General features: G+C 45.1%; 1 protein-coding gene, 1 long non-coding RNA gene and 1 other non-coding gene across 3 annotated transcripts in view; all 3 read right to left on the bottom strand.

Annotated features, from left to right (window-relative positions):
- SPIDR (scaffold protein involved in DNA repair) overlaps window positions 1-23,720 on the bottom strand; it is a gene marked incomplete at its 5' end in the record, with an annotated part of 427,634 nt that overhangs the window by 75,180 nt on the left and 328,734 nt on the right. The window lies entirely within an intron of this gene.
- LOC115279555 lies at window positions 309-412 on the bottom strand. Its single transcript, XR_003903510.1, has one exon. It is a non-coding gene; the product is annotated as a U6 spliceosomal RNA (small nuclear RNA).
- On the bottom strand, window positions 11,218-12,778 carry LOC115278691. Its single transcript, XR_003903037.1, has 3 exons — window positions 12,659-12,778; window positions 11,480-11,536; window positions 11,218-11,392 (listed from the first exon to the last, which is right to left on the bottom strand). It is a non-coding gene; the product is annotated as an uncharacterized LOC115278691 (long non-coding RNA).

The raw sequence follows: 23,720 nt of genomic DNA, 5'->3' as shown, positions 1-23,720 counted from the left end.
TATTGAAAGTACCATACTCTTTTTGGGAAGAATTTTAAATTTGATGAAAGTCTTAAAAATATGTAATATTTTAGGGTGCCTGGGTAGCTCATTTGGTTGAACGTCTGACTTCAGCTCAGGTCATGATTCCACTGTTCCCAAGTTTGAGCCATGTGTTGGGGTCTGTGCTGACAGCTCAAAGCCTGGAGCCTCTTTCAGATTGTGTGTCTCCCTCCCTCCCTGCCTCCCTCCCTCTCTCTGTCTCTCCCCTGCTCATGCTCTCTCTCTCTCAAAAATAAATAAACATTAAAACAATATTTAAAAATAAAAACAATATGTAATGTGTCACAAATTTGTGTGTCATCTCTGTGCAGGGGCTATAGTAATTTCTGCACCATTCCAATGTTAGTATAAGTGGTGCCAAAGTGAGCACTCTTCATCCCCACCTTGTGTAAGCTCAGTTGCTCTGGATTCATAGTCACAAACTGCCTCTGTCAGCTCAAATCTACTGTTGAGCCTGTCTAGTGAAGTTTTCATTTTGGTTATAATACTTTCTCATTCCAGATTTCCCATTTGTTTCTTTATAATTTGTATCTTTCTTTTTAAAAAGTTTATTTATCTTTGAGAGAGAGAGAATCCAAAGTGGGCTCTGCACTGAGAGCACTGAGCCCAAGGTGGGGCTCAAACTCATGAATTGCAAGATCATGAGCTGGGCTGAAGTCAGACACTCCACCAAATGAGCCATCCATGTGCTCCTATAGTTTGTATCTTCTTACTGATATTCTCCGTTTGACTAGGCACTGTCGACATACCACCCTTTAATTCCTGAGACATGGCTTCCTTGAATTCTCTGAACATATTTATAATGGCTTTGTCTGCTAAGTCCAACACGTGGTCCCCTTCAATTGTCCGTACATTTTCCCTCCTGTGTATGGGTCACGCCTCCTTGTTTCTTCATAGACCTGGTCAACAAACCTCTTGCTGACAACGGAGCATTGCTGACAACGTACTGTGGCAACGCCAGATAGGGATAACTCTACCCCAGGGGAGGGACACTGTTGTTACTCGCTGGCAGTTCATCAGTTGGTTAGCGACTTGTCTGAACCACTTTTCCTGCAGGCTGCAGTATGGGATGTTCCTACTCATATTTTTTCGTTTGTTTTTAATCTTTTCACATGGCTACGTGGGGGCTGCCCGTAGGTCAGCATAAGCCACACTGAAAGGTTGGGCTTACGCCTCCTTGGAGGTTAGGTTTTTACTCTCTGCCTCTGGATGATAGACTTTGGAGGTTGCTGTCACGGTTCAAGGAGGTAGGTTTTTGCCCTCATCCCTCTCCATCAGCCAGGGCTGGTATTCCGCCTTCTGAATCACTCCTGGTAGGGCATGGCCTTGGGCCTGCCAGACTGCCACGGATGGGCTCATCTGGGTTAAGTCTAGCTTCCTAGGAGTGGCTCCTGGGTCAGAGCGGCCCCTTGTTCATCCCGTGTGGCTGGGGGCGGTGCTGAGGCCTGCACCCCAATCTTCCCCGTGGGTTGCTCTGATTGCTCCTGAGTGGGTGCAGCTAAGCACACCCTTCCTGGGTCTGGAAGTTTTACCATGAGACTAGGAGGGTTCTTCTGGGCTAGGCCTTTCCCGACGCTCGGCTACACTGCTGGTTGCTTGGTCATGTCCTTATGGAGCCAGTACCACAGAGCTACCGGCAGTCTTGGAATTGCTCTCCACCCAGATGCCCATTATTTTCAACAACACCCTTGGGCATGGAACTGTACTCTGTCTCAAATGAAGTCACTTCTCTCAGGCAGTGCCATAGGGCTCCTCTTCCCTATAACCCACCGTCAGAACCTCTGTGCCACTTTACAGAACTGGGGCTGGGGACGCAGTCCTCTCCTGGAGCTACGCTTCGGATCTAGAGGAGGTGCTGGGGGGTGGGGGTGGGGGCACCGCTTCTCTGGCGTGGCGCCTCTGTCCTATGGCTGAGCTTGGCCGGGACGGCCCATCCCACGTGGGGTGGAGATCGCCCACGGTGAGACTGGACCCTAGACTGAGCTGAGGCGGGGGGGGGGGGGGGGGGGGGGGGGGGGGGGGGGGGGGGGGGGGGGGGGGGGGGGGGGGGGGGGGGGGGGCGCGTCTTGACTTGACTGCACTCCTGGGGCAGAGCCCAGAATGGTCTTCCTCAGACAGATTCGGTGGGTGGGGGTATAGATCGTGCTTCAAGGGCCACAGACTCCTTGCTTTTCCTGACACTTGGTAGATTGTCTCGATTCTGTTGAGGAATGTTTCTCCGTTTGCTGTATGCCTTTAGGAAAATCACCTGAGGCTTTAAATGATTTTTTAAAGTTTTCTCCAATCAAAATGTTTGTTAGGGACAGAAGCCACTGTGTCCTCGCTTCTGCTCTTCCAGAGGCCAGTCTTCTATTTTTTTCTCCAATTTATGTCCATGAAAAATTATGACCCTGTGGATATTTTTCATGTGCTGTATAGGAAAACATAATGTCTCTTTAGCCATTACTTATAAGTTTTGAGAGTATTTGGAAACTTTTCATCCTAAATTTGTAGACTTGAGTGTTAGTTGTTTTTTTTATAAGACATCTTGCTTTGCATGAGCACAATTATGAAGGCAGACACAAGAAATGCAGAGGCACAGAGGTCCACGCAGCCACGGCATAAATGTCACAGGATTCTTGATAACACTGGAACTTGTGGGTTTTGCCCCATATAATAAATCAGAGCTCTGGCTTTTGGGTGGTGTCCTGTAAATCAATGACCCATTTATTTATGTGCTAAACAGAGCAGGACTATGGTGGCTCAGGCCCTCGGCTAGGCGCTAGGAATCTGGCAATGAGCTAAACAGACCGTGCCTTCCGTCCCTCCTTCGGGAAACATCTAATATGCATATGGGAGTGCTAGCAAGGCAATGAGCAGAGCGCCCTTAGAGACCACTTGCGGTGGGATGGTCTAACCAGGGTGGTCAGGGAAGGTTTCTTAGAAGAGCTGAGTCCTGAAGGATAAGCCAACCATGCAAGAGGTTGAGAGAAGAGGACTTAAAACATAGAAAACAGCATATACAAAATGCTGTAACAGGAAAGAGCTTTTCCATGACTACGAAATTGAAAGCAGGCTAGAAAATAAGAAAGAAAAACAGAGAAAGAGAAAAAAAAAGAGATTAGGAAAACGGTAAAAAGGATAAAGACTAATAATTGTGATTTCAACGCATTATTTTCTTAAAGTACTTAAAATTTTTTTTAATTTTTAAAATTTATTTTCAAGAGACAGAGAGAGACAGCACGAGCAGGGGAGGGGCAGAGAGAGAGGGAGACACAGAATCTGAAGCAGGCTCCAGGCTGAGCTGTCAGCACAGAGCCCGACGCAGGGCTCGAACCCACAAACTGTGAGATCATGACCTGAGCCGAAGCCAGACGCTCAACCGACTGAGCCACTCAGGCGCCCCTTAAAACATTTTAAAATTAGTTCATAGATAGGAAAGTTGGAGGATTTTATACAAATCTCAAATTTCCTATTGTCTTGAGAAACCTAGAGTTCAGGCAACACTGGGTCAACGCCGGGGGACGAGGCGCCGGCCCGTCGGCTCACCCTGTGGCCCGGTCCCCCACCCTTGATCCCCAACCCTGGCATGACTGCTCTTCTCTCCTGGGCTCGTTAGCCTCTGTCAGCACGTGGGAGTGCATCAGAAAACCGTTTCCGGGAGGAGACAGAACAGGGTCATTTTGATGGGTGAGGGTCAGGGTAGAGTCTACACTGGCCTATGCTTTATTTTTCTTTTTCCTTTTATTTTTTAATTTATTGAGAGAGACAGAGAGTGTGCACATGTAAGTAAGAGCACATGTGAGTGGAGGAGGGCAGAGGGAGCGGGGAGCGGGGGAGGGGAGGGAAACTTAAGTAGGCTCCGCCATCAGCTCAGAGCCCAGCTGGGCCTAGGCTCACTGTCGTGACTGTGAGACTATGACCGTTAGATCATGACCATGAGATTGTGACCTGAGCTGAAATAAAGGTTCGGATGCTTAACTGACTGCCCTGCCCAGGCGCCCCTCTCTTGGTTACTCTCTAGAGGCCTTTTCAATTAGTTTAGTCCAAGGTCCCAGCCCCCGAAGTCTCTGAGCAGACACCGCACGAGCATGTGGCCCAGCTCAGCAGAGAAGCAGCGGGCACTCGCGCTGGCCTTAGTCAGGTCTGAAACGCCGTGAGCTTAGCTGGTGGCCAACCCACATGCAGATTCGGAGAGCTGACGTTTTAAAGTGATGTGATGCGTCACTGTTAATAACACTGAGCTTCTACTTTGGAAAAGCAGGTTAGTACATCCTTTTGCTTTCCTGCCACAGGATACCCACTGGACAAGGCAGATGAGCACATTCAGCAATCCCAAATCTGTGCCTCCAGTGACAGGCAATCCAGGGCTCAGGCCTACGTGAGTTTCCATACTCTACGTGGCACTGAGCACTGCTGGTGGTACCGTACACCTAGCTTGAGAGGGGCACTGCATTTTTAGCAGCAATTAACTTAGAAGAACAGCAGAGAGAAAACGTGTGGCGGGGAGGAGGTGGGATGTTAGCGGTGTGAGTAAAAGCCTCCGAACTGCTCTCATTCCAGGAGACAGATTTGGCCATTCAAAATTCTTACAATACAAATCTGCCAAGTAAATGCCACTTATTCAAAAGCAATGTTCCACCCATGCCTAAAATGTAGACCCCAATCCACATAAGACCCACCTCTCACTGTCATGATTAAAAGCTGGCGGCCCAGGGCACAGCAGGTCTGGAGCAGAGGGGTTCTCTCTCCTGCTCTGCTGCCATGGATGCGGGCCCCTGGCTACACACCTGTACGAGGAAGATCAACTTAGGTCTGCTTCACATGTACTAGATGCTCGTACCTCATCTGTGCTCAAAAATCTTGGTTTCCTCTGCTCACCAGGCAAATCCACTATTACAAATGCAGCTAACGGACAAGACTGTGTTCTCCTGTGCGTGCCTGCTCCCCAACGTGCACAGCAGGCGTGTGCACCGTGGTGAAGGGGCTTAGAGAAACGCGCACGAGTGCAGCGCGAGGCGGCATTATCCCACACAGAAACGACACTGTCACTCATGAGACCAACTGTGCCTGGCCCTGCGATGCTGCCCTTGTCATCGAGGTGACAGCAAGAAACAATCATGAAAATACACACGATCTTCAGCTTGCCCCTGCCCCCAGTCCGCTACGCCCCTCCCCTCCCGGCTGGGAAAAGAAGACAGCAGTCAGAAAGTAGTTCAAGGATCTCCAGTTTCAGCCATCGGGCGTCACTTAGCAGGACTTTGACTCTATGCATTTCTGAGCCATGAGGGTTAGGCCAGGACCAAGCTGAAAGAACGGACTAAAATTGGTGCCAAAGGAAACTACATTCCATGGTGCGTTCCTAGCAACATAAAATAATTCAGACAAGAGGTTCACTGTTCGAACACATTTACACCATGCTGGAGGTATAAAAGTCCATTGTGGAGTTAATATTTATCTTTAAGAATTTCTTTTCCTTTTCTTACCAGCTTAATGGCACATCATGGTAACAGAGGAATACTTTAAGAATTCTAAAAATCCATGTATTGTTAATCTGCAAAAGTAACAAAACAAAGCCTGAGGAATAAGGAAAACAAAACTGCTGATCTGCAGAGGGAGTTTCAGAGAGAATAAAATTTAATTCCGCTTTTAAGTTTTAAATGCCCCTACCCAACTTTGGAAAAATACTCATTTTCCCTCTTCTTTTCACTTACTGGCTCAGTATTAGAGAAACACAAGTGAAGAAGAGAGAGAAACAGTAGACTCGTGTGTGTGTGTGTGTGTGTGTGTGTGTGTGTGTGTGTGCGTGTGCGCATGTACACTGAGGGGAGATTACATGAATTTGTGGGATGCTTGCCCGGGTTATGGGAGCAGTTCTTAGCAGTCCACCAAGAATTCCCGGAATCAGAGTCAGTCCAGCCGCTTTCTTCTAGGTCAGTGTCAACTTAAGCAGCCTCTAAAGATCAACAGGATCTTTCTCTGCACGTTACAATTTCTTGCTCAGTCTCTATTTTAAGGAAGAAACAGAAGAAACTGGATGATGAAATGAGGGGGAAAAAGCAAGAGAAAGGAAGGGGGAGAAGGAAGAGAAGGAAGAGAGGGTGTTTGGACATGAACGGGGTGGAAGAGTCACAGAGAAGAGGGAGGGAAGAGGAAGAGGAGGAGGAGAGGGGGCGGGAGGGGCGGGGTAGGCGGGGTCCCTGTCTCCAGCGGCTGCTCGGCTGCTCGGCGGCTCCAGAAGCCAGAAGCCAGATGCGGCAGGACATTGTGTTCTCCGGAAAACAACCCGACTGCGCTCCCAGAGTAAACAGTTAATCCTCCTGTTTATCTTTGTAACATGACGAGACGTTAACAGGGTGATTTCTCCTGCACAGAAATGTGGTTTTTATTCATTAAAAATGATATTTTCTCTTTGCTAAAAGTATGACATACAAACTATCTAATATCAATGAACGGGAAGGAATAATCTGTCTTTGTTAAAAGTGACTTAACTAAAGGATGCCAAAAAGCCTGAGAAAGGCCTTTTCTTTATTCACACATCCTACTTTTTTTTGAAAATACCACATTACTGAAATTAACCAAGCCAAACCAAAAGAAAACCTGCTGTAAGGCTGGTCCATCCCGGAGAATGATTTGGTATATTGCTCATGGAGACTGTAACTGGGCCAAGACAAGAATAAGAAACAACCCCTATCAAAATAACACCAGCATTCTTCACAGAGCTAGAACAAACAATCCTAAAATTTGTATGGAACCAGGAAAGACCCCTAATAGCCAAAGTCCTGTTGAAAAAGCAAAAGCAAAGTAGGAATCCTCACAATTCCAGACTTCAATCTGTATTGCAAAGCTGTGGTCATCAAGCCAGCATGGTACTAGCATAAAGAATAAGAAGAGTACATTTTAGGGGCGCCTGGGAGGCTCAGTCAGTTGAGCGTCCGACTTCGGCTTAGGTCATGATCTCGTGTTGACGAGTTCAAGCCCCGCGTCGGGCTCTGTGCTGACAGCTCAGACCCTGGGGCCTATTTCGGATTCTGTGTCTCCCCCTCTCTCTGCTCCTCCCCTGTTCATGCTCTGTCTCTCTCCGTCTCAGGAATAAATAAATATTAAAAAAAAGAAGAGTACATTTTATATGTTAATACAAGTTTGTCCACAGAATAAGTTTTCAAAGACACCCTCTTATTCTTCCGCATTTTTATTTCTAAGGAGCTAACTGGACTCACGTGCAGTTGTAAGGTGCGCTACGGGGCTTGGGGACACCTTCGCCCCGTCTCCCCACTTGTGTACTGTTGTGCTAGAGACAATAGTACAACATCACAGCTAGGGTACTGACGTGGCTACAACCCACAATCTCACTCAGATTTCACTTGTGCTAGTGTGCACGTGTTTGTGTGTGTGTGTTCAGTGCTGTACAGTTTTACTGCCTGTGTAGGATCCTAATCCAGCACCACGTCAAGACACTGAACAGTTCTAGGGCACCTGGCTAGTACAGTCAGAAGAGCGTGCGACTCTTGAGTTTATGAGTTCGAATCCCATGCTGGGGGTAGAGATTACTTAAATAAAAATAAAAACATTAAGAAAAAAAAAAGACACCGACCAATTCTATGACTATTAGAACCTTTATGCTGCCTTTTATAACCCACTTCCCACTACCTTCCCACCCCCATGCTATTAATCGGTCCTCCATCTCTAAAATTCTGCCATTTCAAATGTTGTAAAAACAGAATTGTCTGGTATATTATCATTGGAATGGGATTTTTTCCCCCTCAGCATGGGCCCCTGGTGATTAATCCAAGCTATTATGCCTTTCATTTCTATAGCAGCTTTGAGACAGAATTTACATAAGATTCACCCTATTAATAAAAACAGTAAGTAGCAAAACACGTATAAGAATTTACCATTTTGAGATGTGCAACTCCGTGGCATTAGGTACGTTCACAGTGTTCGGCAAGCATCAAAACTATCTTTTTCCAGAATATTCTCTTCACCACAAAAGGAAATCTCAGTCTACTACACAGCCTCCTCATCCTCCCTTCCCCCACAGCCCTAGAGACATGTAATCTCCTGTGTGTGTCTACAGCGTTGCCTGTTCTGGGCACCTCACGTGGATGGAATCACGCAGTATGTGTCCTGTTGTGACCGGCTTCTTTCCCCCAGCAGAACGTCTTTGAGGTCCATCCACACTGTGGCACGTGTCAGTACACCCTTCATTCTTCTTGTGGAACAATGTTCCATTATGTGGATAGACCATATTTTGGGGTTGTCTCCACTTTTTTATATTAAGGAAATAATGGTGCTCTGAACATCTGGGTAGAAGTTACGTGGATAGGCCTGCCTGATGGCTTAGTAGGTTGAGCGTCCAGTAACTGATTTTGGTTCAGGTCATGATCTGACGGTTCATGGACTGAGCCCTTGCTGGGCTCTGTGCTGGCAGCAAGAGGCCTACTTCAGATTCTCTTTCTCAACTATTTTTAACTTTTTAAATTCTATTTTTAACTTTCTACAGGGTCTACACCAGTTTGCAATCCCAACAGTACATAAGAGTTTTTTTTCCTCTATACCCTCGCCAATACTTGTTGTTTCTTGGGGTTTTTTATTTTAGCCATTCTAACAGGTGTGAGGTGATATCTCACTGTAGTTATGGCTTGCATTTCCCTGATGATACAGAAATAAACCCACGACTATATGGTCAATTAATCTTTGAGAAAGGAGGAAAGAATATACAATGGGAAAAAGACAGTCTCTTCAGGGAAAAAGAACAGTCTCTTCAACAAATGGTACGGGGGAAATTGGACAGCTAAATGCAAAGGAATGAAACTGGCCCACTTTCTTATGCCATACATAAACTCCAAATGGTTAAAGACTTAAATGTGAGATTTGAAACCATAAAAATCCTAGAGGGGAGAATCGACAGTAATTTCTCTGACATGGAGCAACAGTTTTCCAGATATGTCTCCTAAGGCAAGGGAAACAAAAGTAAAAACAAACTATGCAGACTACATCTAAATATAAAGCTTCTGCACAGCAAAAGAAATAATCAGCAAAACAGCAAGGCACCTACTGAACGGGAGAAGATATTTGCAAATGACATATCCGATAAAAGGTTAGTATCCAAACTATATAAAGCATCGATAAAACTCAACACCCAAAAACAAATAATCCAATTTAAAAACGGGCAGGATACATGCACAGACATTTCTCCAAAGAAGGCAAACAGGCGGCCAACAGACACCCCATGCCTGGAAGTTTCTCGAGGGCAGGGGTCATGTTTCCTACCCCCTACGTACTGGCACAACGCTTAGCCCAGAGCGTTAGACTCCACAGGTGATCAGTGTATTCTTCGTACACCAAGTTGAATTAATCGATGAGTTTCTATTCAGACTTTTGGGGACAGAAGGCCTAAGACTTAGATCCTACCTTCAGGAACAATAACAGGAATTTAAAATGCTTTATACAGGTAATTCACAAGGTGAGACTTCTACACTGTTCTAATGTACAGCTGTGGGAAGAGAAGTATAGGATCCTAGTGAAATACTGAATTGAAACAAGATAAATGAAGGAAAGGAGAGAGGGAGGAAGGGAAGGAGGGATCTTAGCTCAGAAAGTTTATTACTCAGAATGTCCCAAGTTAACTCCGCAATACTCTGGTTTCTCTTCAGGTTGCATAAATCTTTTGCCTTTTACCAAATTAACTCCGCAGCCCTGGGCAGACAATGCTTTTGTTTTCTCTCATTAATTCTCCAACTCACTCTCAAATGAGGGGCCATTTGGGATGCCCACTTTTTTATGTCTACTAGTCCCTGAAACCTAAAGAGACAAAGGTTTATAACTGAGTAAGAAAAAAGGCACCAAGCAAAGGGCATAGTTTTGGTAGTGCCATAGATAAGTTATAGTGCCCCATTGGCTTCTTCTGGATCACCAAAGAATATTCTCAACCAGGGTCCTGAATGGGGATCAAACCCTAAAACCGTACGGCTGCACTGCATGCAATGGAGAAGGGCCCTTCACTGCATCTAAAATGGCACCAGTACGTATAGTCTTAGGAGAAACCAGTGACAGTCGTTTGAATGAGCTCCAGGGCTCTGTGCTCCCGGTGAGGGAGCCAGTCCAGAGTAAATGGGCCTGGGAGTAAACAGCTGTATTGGGCGTGCTGAAACAATAGGGAACAGTATTTAATCACCATTCTTGGATGACCTGCTTCTGAATCAGGGTTTCACATTCTAGGTTGACTAACTGGCCTACAAACCAGTCCTATCCAATGCAATAGCTTATAAATCATCTGTGCTTATGAAGTACATGAACAAATTCTACCTGCTCTGACCCTACAAATAAAACACAGATTACCTAGGCAAAGGGATACTCATAAGGCTTCTTGATTTTTTTTTTTAAATACCAAGGTAACTTCTAATTTTTTCTGCAGTCCTAAGAATACCTCTTCTAGGAACAGTATCACAGAGAAAAATATTATATTGTTTTAAAATTTTTATAACAAGGTAACTTCATTTTCAGAGACTAAGCCATATTCAGTTTACAGTATCGAGAAGAGACAAGGGCCATTTTTAGAAGACAACGCTATTACTCAGAGAGAAGGAAGATTCTCACGTACGAATCTGTTCCATCTCCAGCCCACGCCCCTCAGTCCACAGGACTTCAAGCTCATCAGCTGACCTTCCTCCCAGCTTCGAGCCCACCCTCACCTTCCCACCTAACCTGGGCACCCGGGACACCCAGGTGCTGGTTTTGCCACGACTCCCGTGTCTCCTACACCTGTGTGCTCTCCACACGCCAGCCTCTGCACGCAGCAGGCTGGCGCGCCCTGAAAGCTCAGAGCACGCTCCTCTGCCCTGCTCATCTGCACTGGCCTCTTTGCTGCCAAACGTCTACACAGTATGGGCCTCATTTATTTCCATTTCCTCACTTCTTAATCACTTTTGTGGTCATTTATGAGGTTTTTGAAACAATCCCAAATTTACTAAAAGTTTTAACTACAGTACAAAGCATGTCTTTTCCTGATTCACTTGGGAGTAAGTTTGTACAAATAAGGACTTTCTCTTACCTAACTGCTACACGACCACCAAGGGGAGGAAATGAACGCTGACACACCCCTACACCTAACTCTCAAACCCCACTCACGATCCACCCATTGTTCCCGTCGTGTTCTTTGTAGCAAAAGGAGATCATTCAGAATCACACACTGCATTTAGTTGTCCTGTCTCTTTAATCCTCTGCAATCTGGAAGGGTTTCTCGGTCTTTCTTTGACTTTCACGCCCTTGACATTTTCAAAGGATCCAGGCCAGTAACTGTGTGGCACAGAAGCCGTCCATTATTGTTTGTCTGATGTTCTGTCCTGGAGGAGACTTAGCCTATGTATCACTGGTAAGGAAAACACAAAATGGATGCCGTGTTCTACTGAATCATTGGCAAACGATTTCAGTTTGTTCCAGCCCCGATGATACTCACTCGCTGCTTCATTAAGATGATGGCCGCCAGGCTTCTCTCTATAGGTTACTTTTCCTTCTGAGATTGAAAAAATATTATGTGGGAGATACTTTCAAAATAAGTAAATATCCTATTCCTGATCAAAACGTTAGTTCATTCATTTTTACACGTCAGTGTGGACTCGTGGGTTCTTACACTCTGGGCTGCAATCCGTAAGTATCGTTTGTTCTCATGTTTGGGCTGTGCCAGATTTTGCCAGCGGCAGCCTCGTGCAGGCTAAGTCCTGTGTCCTTCCGATATGTCTCCACCATTCTTTGAGAAAGTTACTTTCTGACCTCCTGAAATGTTCAAAGCTCATCTTATATTTTCTCTCATCCAAACCTGAAATCAGTGATTTCACCAAGGAGCCCTGGTTTCTTTCAGATATTTAAAAGCTAATTTCTGGGTGCTAACTGTGCTCACTGATATGGGAGTATCACGGCCTCAGGACCTCTTGGCAGACAGAACTCGGGAGTGCACACACACCCACACACACACACACACACACACACACACACACATTAAACAATTTACTTGTTTATTCATCCATTCATCCATCTTGAAATCTATGTTTCTACTACAACCAGGTTAATTTTAGTTTCCCCTTTTCTATACCTGTAACTCAGAGGTATGTCAAATTCAACACATCGAAAACCAAACATAATTCTAGTTCCCTCCAAATCTGTTCACCCACCTAAACTTCCCATCTCATTTAGTAATACCATTTATCTTGATCCTCAACCTTAAATCCTTCTAGATTCTTCCTTTCCCCCCACCTTCCACATCCAATCATCCATGAGTCCCGCCTTTCCCGCTTCTCCACCACCTCCAGGTGCGCACCATCATTTTACCCCTCAGCTCGTCTTAACGGAGGCGGCGGACTCCTCGCTTCTCACCCAGGCATTTACGTCACTTCCACTTGTCTTCAGAACCTTCCAGTGGCTTTTGTATCACACTCAGAAAAAACTGCAAAGGCTTTGCTCCAGCTTTCCCTACGTCCTCATGAGGCAGAACCCCGACCCTATTCCACCTGCCTTCATTACGTCTGAGAAGCCACCCAGGCCCCGTCGCTGTCTGCGGACACGCTAAGACGCCCCTGCCTCTCAGCCTTTCGTGCTCACCCTCTCTTCCCCTGAACACCCGCGTGCTTTGTTCTCTCACCTCCTCTGGGGTTTTCCTCAAATAGTATCCCAACTATCCTGTCTGCAGGGCTTTCTTGGATTCTTATGTAAAAATAGTAACCCCGGGACATTCAGTACCCCTTACCCAACTTTACTTAAAGTCATAACGACTGTAACTGTCTTACATTCTATCTCTGCCTGTTACCAGTCTTCCCCAGTGTAAGTTCCATTAGCACATAGATTTCATGGGTTTTCTTTTTCTTCCTTGGTCTTATTGTGTCCCCAACCACCTGAACAACGTGTGACACAGAGTAGGCACACGGGAAATACTTGGTGAGTGAACATTTCCTCCTGGTCTTGTCAGTCACATGTTGCAGTAGCTTAATATCCTATCGTGCAGTGTGTCATAGTTAAGTAATTCTCCTTATAACGGATGTTCAGGTTGCTTCTTTTTTCCCGCACCATAAGGCACTGCTATCATGAAGAACAGTGTGTGTGAATTTGTTTGTTTTTCATGAATTCAATTTCTAAGAATTTGGGGGTTAAAGAAGTTTATCATTATTGTTACACGTTATGTACTGCTCTCCAAGACAGTTGTAATGTTTACAAATTCCAAGAGCAATAATTGTGTGTAAAAGTCCTATAATTATTCTAAACATACCTAATTCAGACTGTGAAGTATGGCCGAGGCGTGGACACAAGGCTTCCCTGCCCTCTCGCCCTCCGTCCCCCTCGCGCCCACATGCCCTCACAGATGCCCGCTGCTGCTTGTTTTTACGCATCCTGCCCCAGTTTCTCTCTCTCCCCCTCACTCCCTGTCTCTCTCTCCCTCTGTGTAAGTGTATATTCTACAAAGAACACAGCACATTTCAGAGGTGCTCCTGGGTTTTGAAGTCCTTCTCCCGAATCGGTTCCTCCCCCTCCTTCCCGTGACTGCACGGAGAGCTGTGTGACGTTGCATTCCATGCATGTACTATAATTTAACCATCTAACAGCCTGAATGGTCACTTTTAACCGCCCAATGCTGACCGTTTAGGCTGTTGTCACTCTTGCTACCCTGAACAACGCGGCAAAGAGGAACTTCGTAGGCAACTACCTGCAGGATGAGTTCCAGGAGACGGGAGTGCTGGGTCACAGAGTTCATGCACTGACAGTGGACACAGCTGCACTCTGAAAAGTGGCTTTAATTAAACCAAGGGTAAAAAAAGGGAGACAAATAGAAACACAGACTCTTACCTAGAGAGAACAAATTGATGGGTAATAGGAGGAAGTGGGGGTAGGGGAAGTACGTGTACACTTATCAAGGAATTGCTGAATCTCGATACTGTACACCTGGAGTGAATATAACACTATATGTTAACTACACTGGAATTAAAAAATTCATAAAAGTTTAAAAAGAAGCGGTTTCCATTAATTGTTGCTTCTAACAGCCCAATGTTACCTATCTTATGTGTTTTTGTGAAAAATAAAGGAATTAACTCCCACCTAGGACTTATTTCCCACCTGACTCTCATGCCCTGGTCTCTCTTCCACTACAAGTTCATTTCTGATTTATTTTTCTCAGCTCAGTATTTAATGGGACCTCTATCTCAAGAAAGCCATACTGAACTCTAGACCCCCACTGCGAAACCTCGCAAGTCCCCCCAACCTCAGTAACTGACAACCACCAAACCAATAACCGCCCGGCCACCCTCACTTTCCCTCTGTCCCTCCATGCCTAGTCATCAGCAGGTAACACGCACGCCATCTTAACACGGACCCCAACCTTCCAGCTATGAACGCCTGCTCACTAGCACTCCGTCCAGCCACCGGTCTCACCTGCCTGATCTGCTGACAGGCCTCCGAGCTTGTTTCCTGTTTCTATCTTGTGCCTCCACATCCCATTTGACCTAGAGCAGCCAGAGCAATCTTTCCAAAGTACACATCAGGTCGCATCAATTCAATCCCACACTTAAAACCTTCAGTTTCCTCATCACACTCTACCCTCATCTGTCACGGCCCCCGGCTCACTCAGCCCTAGCCACACCAGCTACCTTTCTGCTCCTTGAACATACCAACCTTCACTCTTTTCTTTCCAATAGCTGGTCTTGCCTGGGAATTGCGCCTCCCGGAGCTTTTCCCCGCTAGCCCCGCCCCTTCATGCAGGCCCCGCGTCCTGCGGCTCCGTTTGGTGTGCATGGGAGCCCTTGTAAGGACCAGCCACCAGCACTCTGCCTTCAGTACATCCAGACGGACAGTGGCGTCCGCGGTTTCCAGAAATGAGAATACCGTACCCTAAGCCTGTGTTGACCCTGTGCTTAGAATTTATTTAATTTTTAAGTTTACTTATTTTGAGAGAGAGAGAAAATAAGGGCATGGGAGGGGTAGAAAGAGAGGGAGAGAGAATCCCAAGTAGGCTCCACACTGCCAGTGCAGAGCCCAATGGAGGGCTTGAACTCATGAACTGTGAGATCATGACTGAGCCGAGACCAAGAGTTGGAGGCTTAATTGACTAAGCCACCCAGGCGCCCCTGTGCTTAGAGTTTAAATAGCACAATTAAAAAGCATCTACATGTCATTAACTATGATGAATGACCTCAAAAAGTATATGCAGTTGAATAAAACATATTCTGGAAGAAGACATTTAATAACAGATTGACAGGATGTGTGTGGTATTGCGTTCCAAGGTCACCGTAGTGTCTGGCTGAATTAAGATTTCATTTGGGGCAGGAAGGAAAGTCTTTCCATTTTGAATAAAACTGTTCAGAGATTTTTCATGGCAAATGCTTTTTTTGTATGTTATATGTAGGAAACATTTCATTAATAATGAATTGCAGCTTTCTCTAAGTTAGAAGATTACAGTTACAAAAGGATGGGTTAGAACACTAGATAATGCTGAAAAGAAAATAAAAGCGTATTGTACCTTAGTCATCTCAACATTACCATTTCTATCACAGATACGTAGATATGCGCTGAATTTGGCTTAAAATACATTCCTCTTTAAAAAAGCACCCCACAGTTTGTGGATGTAAAATTCATGTTTTAAGGCCCTCATAAAACTCAGCAAATATCCGGTACATATTGGCTGAGAAAACCAATGTGCTAGCAAGGGCTGCCCCTGCAGTAAAATCAATCAATCAATCAATAGGAGTATTCTAGATTCAGCACACAAGATTCAATACGCCCAAACCCTGACATGAATAAGATCCATTCCAAGACCTTGATCGTCACCCAAACTTAGGAAGATTGAGAATACCCGAACATACGCTTGCTTTCCACCCACCCACATTTGGGTGAGTTTCCATGAAGACTCACATAATTCAAAGCTGACTTTTTACCTTTCACTAAAGTTTCCTCTCTTACCGATTGCCTTTTGTACAACAATAAACGCGCACACTTCACCAGAGTGACTGCTCAGGAGAGGTCCCAGAGGAAACGACGCGGAGGCGGCGTGGTGGGGCCGCCGGCCCGGCCGCACGCAGCAAGTCCCAGGCGCGCCGCTCACCACGTGCCGTGCAGGGACCGCAGGGCTGCCCTCAGACAAGGCTGTGAGCGCGAGTCTTGCATGTCACAGGCCACTCCGGCATGTGCACAGGAACCGCGTGGCCCAGAGCACCACACCAAGGCCCGTCACTGCCACACAGATCTGCCATTGCTCCGAGACCCAGCATCGAAGCCAGGTCACGTCTCCCAGAAGTGCTGGCTTCCTCTCCTCTGCCCAGTCTGCTCGCAAACACTCCGTTCCACTTCACCCGCAGCAAGAAGTCGCTTTGGGAATCTGTTAATTTCTACCCCAGCTCTTCCACGTGCTGGGCCGGGTGGAGCCAAGACAGCAGGCAAGGTTTCCGCGCTGGGTGGTAGCCAAGTTCCTGAGCTTCGTTCGGTCTATCCTCTCCTGAGAGTGTGTCCTTGTCACCTCAGAGGCTGAACAAGAAAGAGCAGCTCTCACACACACGTGGCCTCCATTTGTGTGTGCTTTCTAGGGCCACCGTTTTTTACTTACAAGTTTTAAGAACTATTAAGTGCTTAGTACTTATTGTTAAGCACTTACTGTTGAATAACTTCACCATCCCTGAGCGCTTATTTGCAATGGTCATACTCTTTAAAAACGTCTCATCTAACAGAGGCGTTCAAATAAATCTTTTGAACCGAATTTTGCTTCGAGATCAAGCAGAAAATGAATCAAAGACAAATTTCATAGAAAGAAAAAATATTCAGAAATACCGTAAGCGCATGCACAGGAGCAGCACAGTCCTGGCCAGAAGCGCGGGTCAAGCCTGGGCCCAGCAGTCAGGCTACCCTCTGGGTCAGGCTGCCGCGTGAGGCTCAAGGACAAACAGTGACTTTAATGAATATCTTTGCTGAAATCACGGTATATAAAGATGTAGGTTTTCTTCTTAGGGACACAGTGTGTCAGAATATGAAGTCTTCTCTCTCACTTTTATATTTGAAAACCTTCTTTTCTCTTTGCTTTTAAGAGCTGCATCTGGGATCTAGATGAGAATCTAGAGTTGACCTGAGGTATTTTTAACTTAAGTTCACTGTGCTTTTTTTCAAGTCATACTATTGTCATGTACCCTGAATATGTCTCATAGATATTAAGTGACAGTCATGATAAATCCAATTAGTAAAAGCACACTCTCGGTCTCCTTCCCGTCTCTTCTACCAGGCCCTGCTTCCTGGGGTAGGGTTGCAAACCTCAATGAAACAAATTTCTTTTACTGATGAAATTTGTAGTCTTGGGAGATCTACAGAAAGATACACTCAGATTTTACTTTCAGGTAGCTCATACAATATGCCCCAAGTGGGGAAAAGTAAAAAAAAAAAAACAAACAAAACACACACACAAAAATCCAAAACTCTTAGTTTATAATTCAATACACAGACACGAATCAGAATGGTTAAATAAAAAATCACTGAAACAAATGACCGAAAACACCACGTACCGTAGCGGTTGCCCAGCAGCTGCGTCAGGCACACATTGCTGCTGGAGTGTAAGTGGCGCTGCGGCTCACGAGACAATCTGGCAGTTTCTCATTACACCAAACGTGTGACTGCCTCATGACGCCGCCATTGTGCTTCTGGGCCTTTATACTGGCGAAATGAAAACTCAGGTTCACAGACACCTGTACGTGGACGTTCACAGTAGCCTTATTCGTAGTCACGTGAATCAATCCGGCTGCCTTCCAAGAGCGGGATGGTAGGCCAGACTGTGGTAGATGTGTACCGCGGAGCGCTAGTCCGCGAGAGACAAAAGCAAATCGCTGATACTTGCAGCAACTTGGATCAATCTCCATGGAATTGTGTTGAGTGAAAAAAGCCAATCCCAAGGCTTATGTACTGCATATTTCTACGGCGCTTATACAATATTCTTGAAAGGAGACTATTAGAGAAGTGGAGCAAGAGTGTAGTGGTTGCCGGGAGGGCGGGGCCCACGGGGGGGGGGGGGGTGGCTGAGAGGGAAGAGCACGTGGTTATCAAAAGGCCACAGGAGGAGGGGTGTTGAAGACGGTTAGTGTCTTGACTGTGGCGGTGCATACACGCACTGATACATGTAATAAAACTGCACACCCAAACGCACACACAAGACAAGTAGAGTATACCAATGAAATATACTGGTTGCGATATTGTACTATAGTTTTACAAAATGTTACCTATAGGGGAAACTAGGTAAAGGATGCATGGGGTCTCTCTGTAGTATTTCTTAGAACCAGATGTGACTATAACTATATCAATAAAAATAAGTAAAAACTTATTTAAGTATATTTAAAAAAAAATAAAAAAAGACAAAAACACCAAAAATAACACAATGTTACAAACTTTACTGAACACATTTATAAGATTCACTACCAAAATATGCCTGTGGGCTCTGTCTCAGACAGTAATTAAAGTTACTATTGTTTCCATCATAAAGACACAAGAAGATTCAAAGTGAGCATCTGTCCAATTAACATCTTTCTATCATAACTCTGACTTGGCAATATAGCAAGTTTACGCATCTATAATACTTATAGAGACTTAGAACCCGAAGATGTTTATTCACAAAGGACACAATGGAACGTTACCAATCATGCCCCTCCATGGTATTATGTGAGCTGCTTTCGTTCACAGGTCCAGGAGATGTGTCCAAATATCTGAGGTCAAATGTGGACTCGTGGACTCATCTCTTCCGGTTCTGATCCAAGTGGCAACACTTTACTCTTAAACGAGTAATAGTTCTACATAGTGATATCTGACTAGAAGTGAGTTTTCTTCTATCTTTTTCTTTTTACTTTTCTGTCTACTTCACATTTGAAATCTACTTTTCCACATCCTTGTACCTGTTTTGCTTTTTAAATGATTATTTCCATGTTTGATCTTAAAAAACAATCGACATCATCCTATGCACAACAGGTCGCATGGCATGAGGTTCAACAACAGCAAGTTGTAACACTTCTCGTTTTCACGGCCCTACTGGTTGCCATCATGCCTCTCCTAAAGAAAAAGCCGCTTAGTCCTTTCATAGTTCCCCACACAGCTACAAAAAGCAAGAGGTGGCACTGAAATGTTCAGTGATGTTTACTTGTTTTCTTCATCTGAGAATCTGAGCAGCTTTCTGACTGAAAAAATGACTTTTGGTTTAAAAAATACGTTTTTGAGGAGGGGCACCTGGATGGCTCAGTTAGCTAAGCGTCTCTTGATTTCAGCTCAGGTCATGATCTCATGGTTTGTGGGTTCGAGCCCTGTGTCAGGCTCTGTGCTGGCAGCTCAGAGTCTGCTTGGGATTCTCTCTCTCCCTCTCTCTCTCTCTGCCCCTTTCCCACTCTCTCTCTTGCTCTGTCAAAAAAAAAAATTTTTTTTTAAGGGGAGTCTGGCTGGCTCAGTTAGTAGAGCATGTGACTCTTGATCTCAGGGACATGAGTTCAAGCCCCATGTTGGGTGTGGAGCCTACTTAAAAAAATAAAAATAAATAAAAATGTTTTTCTAAACACCTGATTACAGACACCTGTTCCAATAGCTGGGTTCTTTACAAGTGGAGCTGACAGTAAATCACTCATACTTCAAATAAAAAGTCATAACTTGTATTTTTTCTGTTATCTCTACCAGTACAGGTTTCCATTCCAATGAATAAGAAGAACTATTCGTATCCTCTCGCCAGTGGTTCTAAATGATCACTGTTCTAGTGAGCTGCAGAATGTGAAACAACTTAGCTGCTATATTTCTAAAATCAAATTACTCTATGCTCTTATTTGCTTTAAAGGCTCGAACTCAAAGGGAGCTGGTTTCGAGTTCTAGCTGGGCCTGCGATGAGTCTTCAGTCTTCTGCCTGAACCTGTCAGCGGAGTCTTCTGAGCAAGGGGCGCACTCACACGCACCTCTCTCCACTACTGCAGTGCGGAGCGCCACCGGCAGGTCCCACAGGGATAGTCTATGTGCTTCCTTGCACTGGTTCCTCAACAAGTAAAGGAACACAAGCACCTGGCATATTGCAGATTTCCAACCAAATTCTCCTCTCCCCGCTGAGTACACAGTCAAATTGAAATGCTGCATAGAATGCATGAAGACAATTATCGTTTGCCGACTTCGTTTGGGCTAGGAACAAAATGTTTCATGTCCTCAACTTAGAAAAAGAAGTATGATTATAAAAAAAGGCTAGAAGAGGGTGGCTGGTTGGCTCAGCTGGGTCATGAGTTTGAGCCCCACACTGGGTGCATAGCTTACGTACGTAAATAAATACATAATTAATTAATTAAAAAGACTAGAAGCGGGGTGTCTGGACGGCTCAGCCGGTTTAGTGTTGGGCTCTTGGTTTTGGCTCAGGTTATAAGCTCGCAGTTTTGTGAGTGGGAGCCCGCGTCAGTCTTCGGGCTGGCAGTGTGGAACCTGCCTGGGATTCACAGTCGCCCTCTCTCTGGGTCTCTCCCACTCACGCGGTGTCTCTTTCAAAATAAGTAAATAAACTTTAAAAATAAAGAAATGTCTAACTAGAAGATAACATACAAAATGATTAGAGGGTGGAATTAGAACAATTTTTCTATTTGTGCAAAATTTGAAAACTTCTATGGTGTCACTATATTGCTTTTATCACTTAGAGTGAGACTAAAAATACCAAGGAGCCAGGCTGTCACTTGCACGGCCTCATTACTTGATGCATAAACAGTGAGGGAGTGCACTGTTGAGCAATGCCGTTTGTATTTTGAGTTTTGCCAAGCCTAGCGATGCCTGGGTGCCATGTGTTAACTCTCAAATTTCAGAGGAGCCAAAACTTCGCTGTTTGTTTGAAAAAGATGGCATGGTAGTTCAACTGGGTATTTCACTATCAGTAGAGTCAATCATATTACAGAACATGTCAAAATGGAATTAAAATGTAAATAGCTGTTATGGCACGTAATGAAAAAAGTTGTGAATAAACATTTCCTAACCCCCTGCCATTTTTCTAAAAATAGTCCATTCCAAAGGGTTTAATTCAAAATATGTTCCATTTGGGCGTTGTGGGGGGGATGCGTGTGCAGAATTCTCTTTTACATCTGTGACTCCTGCAGAAATATCTGGCAGTACATTCAGTTCTGTGTCTCCAAACCTCACAGGGGCGATTTAAAAATCATATTATAAATGCTCATGGCTATCATCACTTAACTCATCTACAGCAATAAAACCGCTGGCCCTTTCCTCTTCTCGGATCACCCCTAGGTAATGGCTGAGGGCTGGGCTACCGCCTCACTACGTGTCACGGAGTACATTTCATACAAACCAAGGAGCTGTATGAAAACTGCATTTTGATCGTCTGAATTTTTGTTTAATTGTAAACTCTGAAAAGTCAAACAAGAATTATTCATCAGTTCTTCATTCCGCTTATACATTTCAAGCAAATAAAATGAAATCTAAGTCCATTTTCAAGATACAAGTTTCCTTTTTCACAACTTGCCAGATACATTTATTGCGATGATTTGTGAATCCAGTACTCTTCTGTGTTACTTTTCACTCTAAAAATATGCAATCACAGTTACGTGGTTTTTAAAATCCATTAACTAACTCATGAAGTATGCAATATTAGGAGGTAAGACCCAAGTGATTACAGACAAATGCCTACATTTTAATTTTAAGAACTGCTTGTAAATTAATCCTAATACAAGATTCCTTAAAATACACTGATAACTAAGTTCAAAGCCCTAATCCAAGACTGTGTCCTTTCCCCTCCCGGTGTTACAAGGTTGGGGGCGGTCCCGGTTCAGGTCTGGGGGTGGGTCGCCTCAGGAGGAGCAGAGACTTGGGCTCCCGCTTCCCCGCTACCATCCAGGATCTACGTGAGCGTCGGCAGTCTGGGCGGTCCGAGACGCTGGCGCCCTCCCTCGCTCGCTCCCTTGCCAGGGCGCCCCCCGCTGCTCCTGCGGACGCCGGGGCAGGTCACGTTTCTGCTCTTACTGGCCTGTCGGGCTCCCTGTAAGGCCTCCACTTCAGCAGGACTAGAGCACGGTCTTCCTTCCAGTGGTTATAGCTGTTTTATGTTTTTTGACTCGAAAGTGCTAGTAAATGGACTTGATCTATATGTCACATAAATAAGCCCCATGATGTCGCATTAGCCACACGTGCTCACCCCAAGTGCACGGGTTACAGGTCGAGTGAGAAATCAGTAGTCCTTTCTCCAGCACACTTAGCCCACAAGTACGTCTCCCGGTTGGGTGTGTGAGCTAAGTGAACGCGTGGGTCACTGAGAGAAGCCACGCCTCCTCTAAGCTCTACCACCCTGGGAGGTCAGGTCTACACTCGTGAGAAGGCAGCTCCGAGTTGCCCTCGGTGTGTATGTCTGCTACGTGTACAATCAACAATGATATTTCCCAGCAATCTGAAGCTCACAAGCACTTTGCACATCTCCTCAACACTATAAAACAGGGAGTCAACGTCTAATAAAAATACGATCCTCTCTGCCGAACCGTGAGGAAGCTAAAGCTCAGAGGCAGTAACTGAGCTGCCCAGTGTCATGAGAGCATGCGGGGCACCAGAGCCGGCCCCGGGGTTCGGTGGCTTTAAATACACACGCTCGAGGCTTTCCCACCTCTCTCTCTTACTCGTCTCAGGATTTACATTAAAACTGGGTTCGTCCATATTTTTATACTATTCACACTTTTTCATTATCTGCTTTCTATTTGCCCTGGTATATTCATTCTCTCACCTCCAAACCTAAAACCCCAATATCCAGGTTGTGATTTTTACCGTGCTTTGGTTCACAAATTTGGTATACTCTCTGTATCCTTTTGGAATTCAGCATATCTGAGAGACAAAGTCTGCAGAGAAATCCCAACGTTTCTAAATGTCACATGATTTTACCACATGGGACGATAGATATTTTATCTGAAAATTAAAACATTAAGCCCTGTAATTTTACACATTCTTTTCTGTTTGTAGTTCAAAAATACACAAGCATAGACTTGTACCTTCAAGTACTATTTTGATGTGTGGGGTAGGAAGTTGAAACTGTAGTGAACAGTGGCTGAAAATTCTCTTAATCTTCAAAGGAAATACAAGACATAAAAAAAATTACTCTATTTGTATAGGCCATGGGTTGGCAAACAATATCTATGGGCCAGATACTGCCTGTCACCTGTTTCTGTAGATAAAGTTTTATTGGAACATTGCAGTGCCCATCTATTTACACATCAGTGTCTACGGGCTGCTTGCACACTACAACAGCTGAGTTGAATGACTAACAGACACTGTGGAATGGCCCACCACACCCAATACACTGTGTTTGCCGACTCCTGGTCAACATAAATGACAAAAAAATTAAGACCTACTGTGTGGCAGGCACCTCATCTTTGTTACCTCATTTACTTATTTATTAAAAATTTTTTTTAATGTTTTTATTTATTTTTGAGAGAGAGAGAGAGAGAGAGAGACAGTGTGAACAGGGGCGGGTCAGAGAGAGGAGTCACAGGATCTGAAGACAGGCTCTAGGCTCTGAGCTAGCTGTCAGCACAGAGGCTGACGCAGGGCTCGAACCCACAAACCGTGAGATCATGACCTGAGCCGAAGTCAGACGCTTAACCGACTGAGCCACACAGGGGCCCCTGTTACCTCATTTAATTCCCTAGACAATCCTGTGAGGTGGGTGATAGTAGAGTACCTATTATAGTAACCCAGGTAAT

This window comes from Suricata suricatta, chromosome 15 (genome assembly GCF_006229205.1).
Source record: "Suricata suricatta isolate VVHF042 chromosome 15, meerkat_22Aug2017_6uvM2_HiC, whole genome shotgun sequence".
NCBI lineage: Eukaryota > Metazoa > Chordata > Mammalia > Carnivora > Herpestidae > Suricata > Suricata suricatta.
The sequence above is the reverse complement of the archived record's forward strand: the minus strand, read 5'-3'. Positions and strand labels throughout refer to the sequence as shown.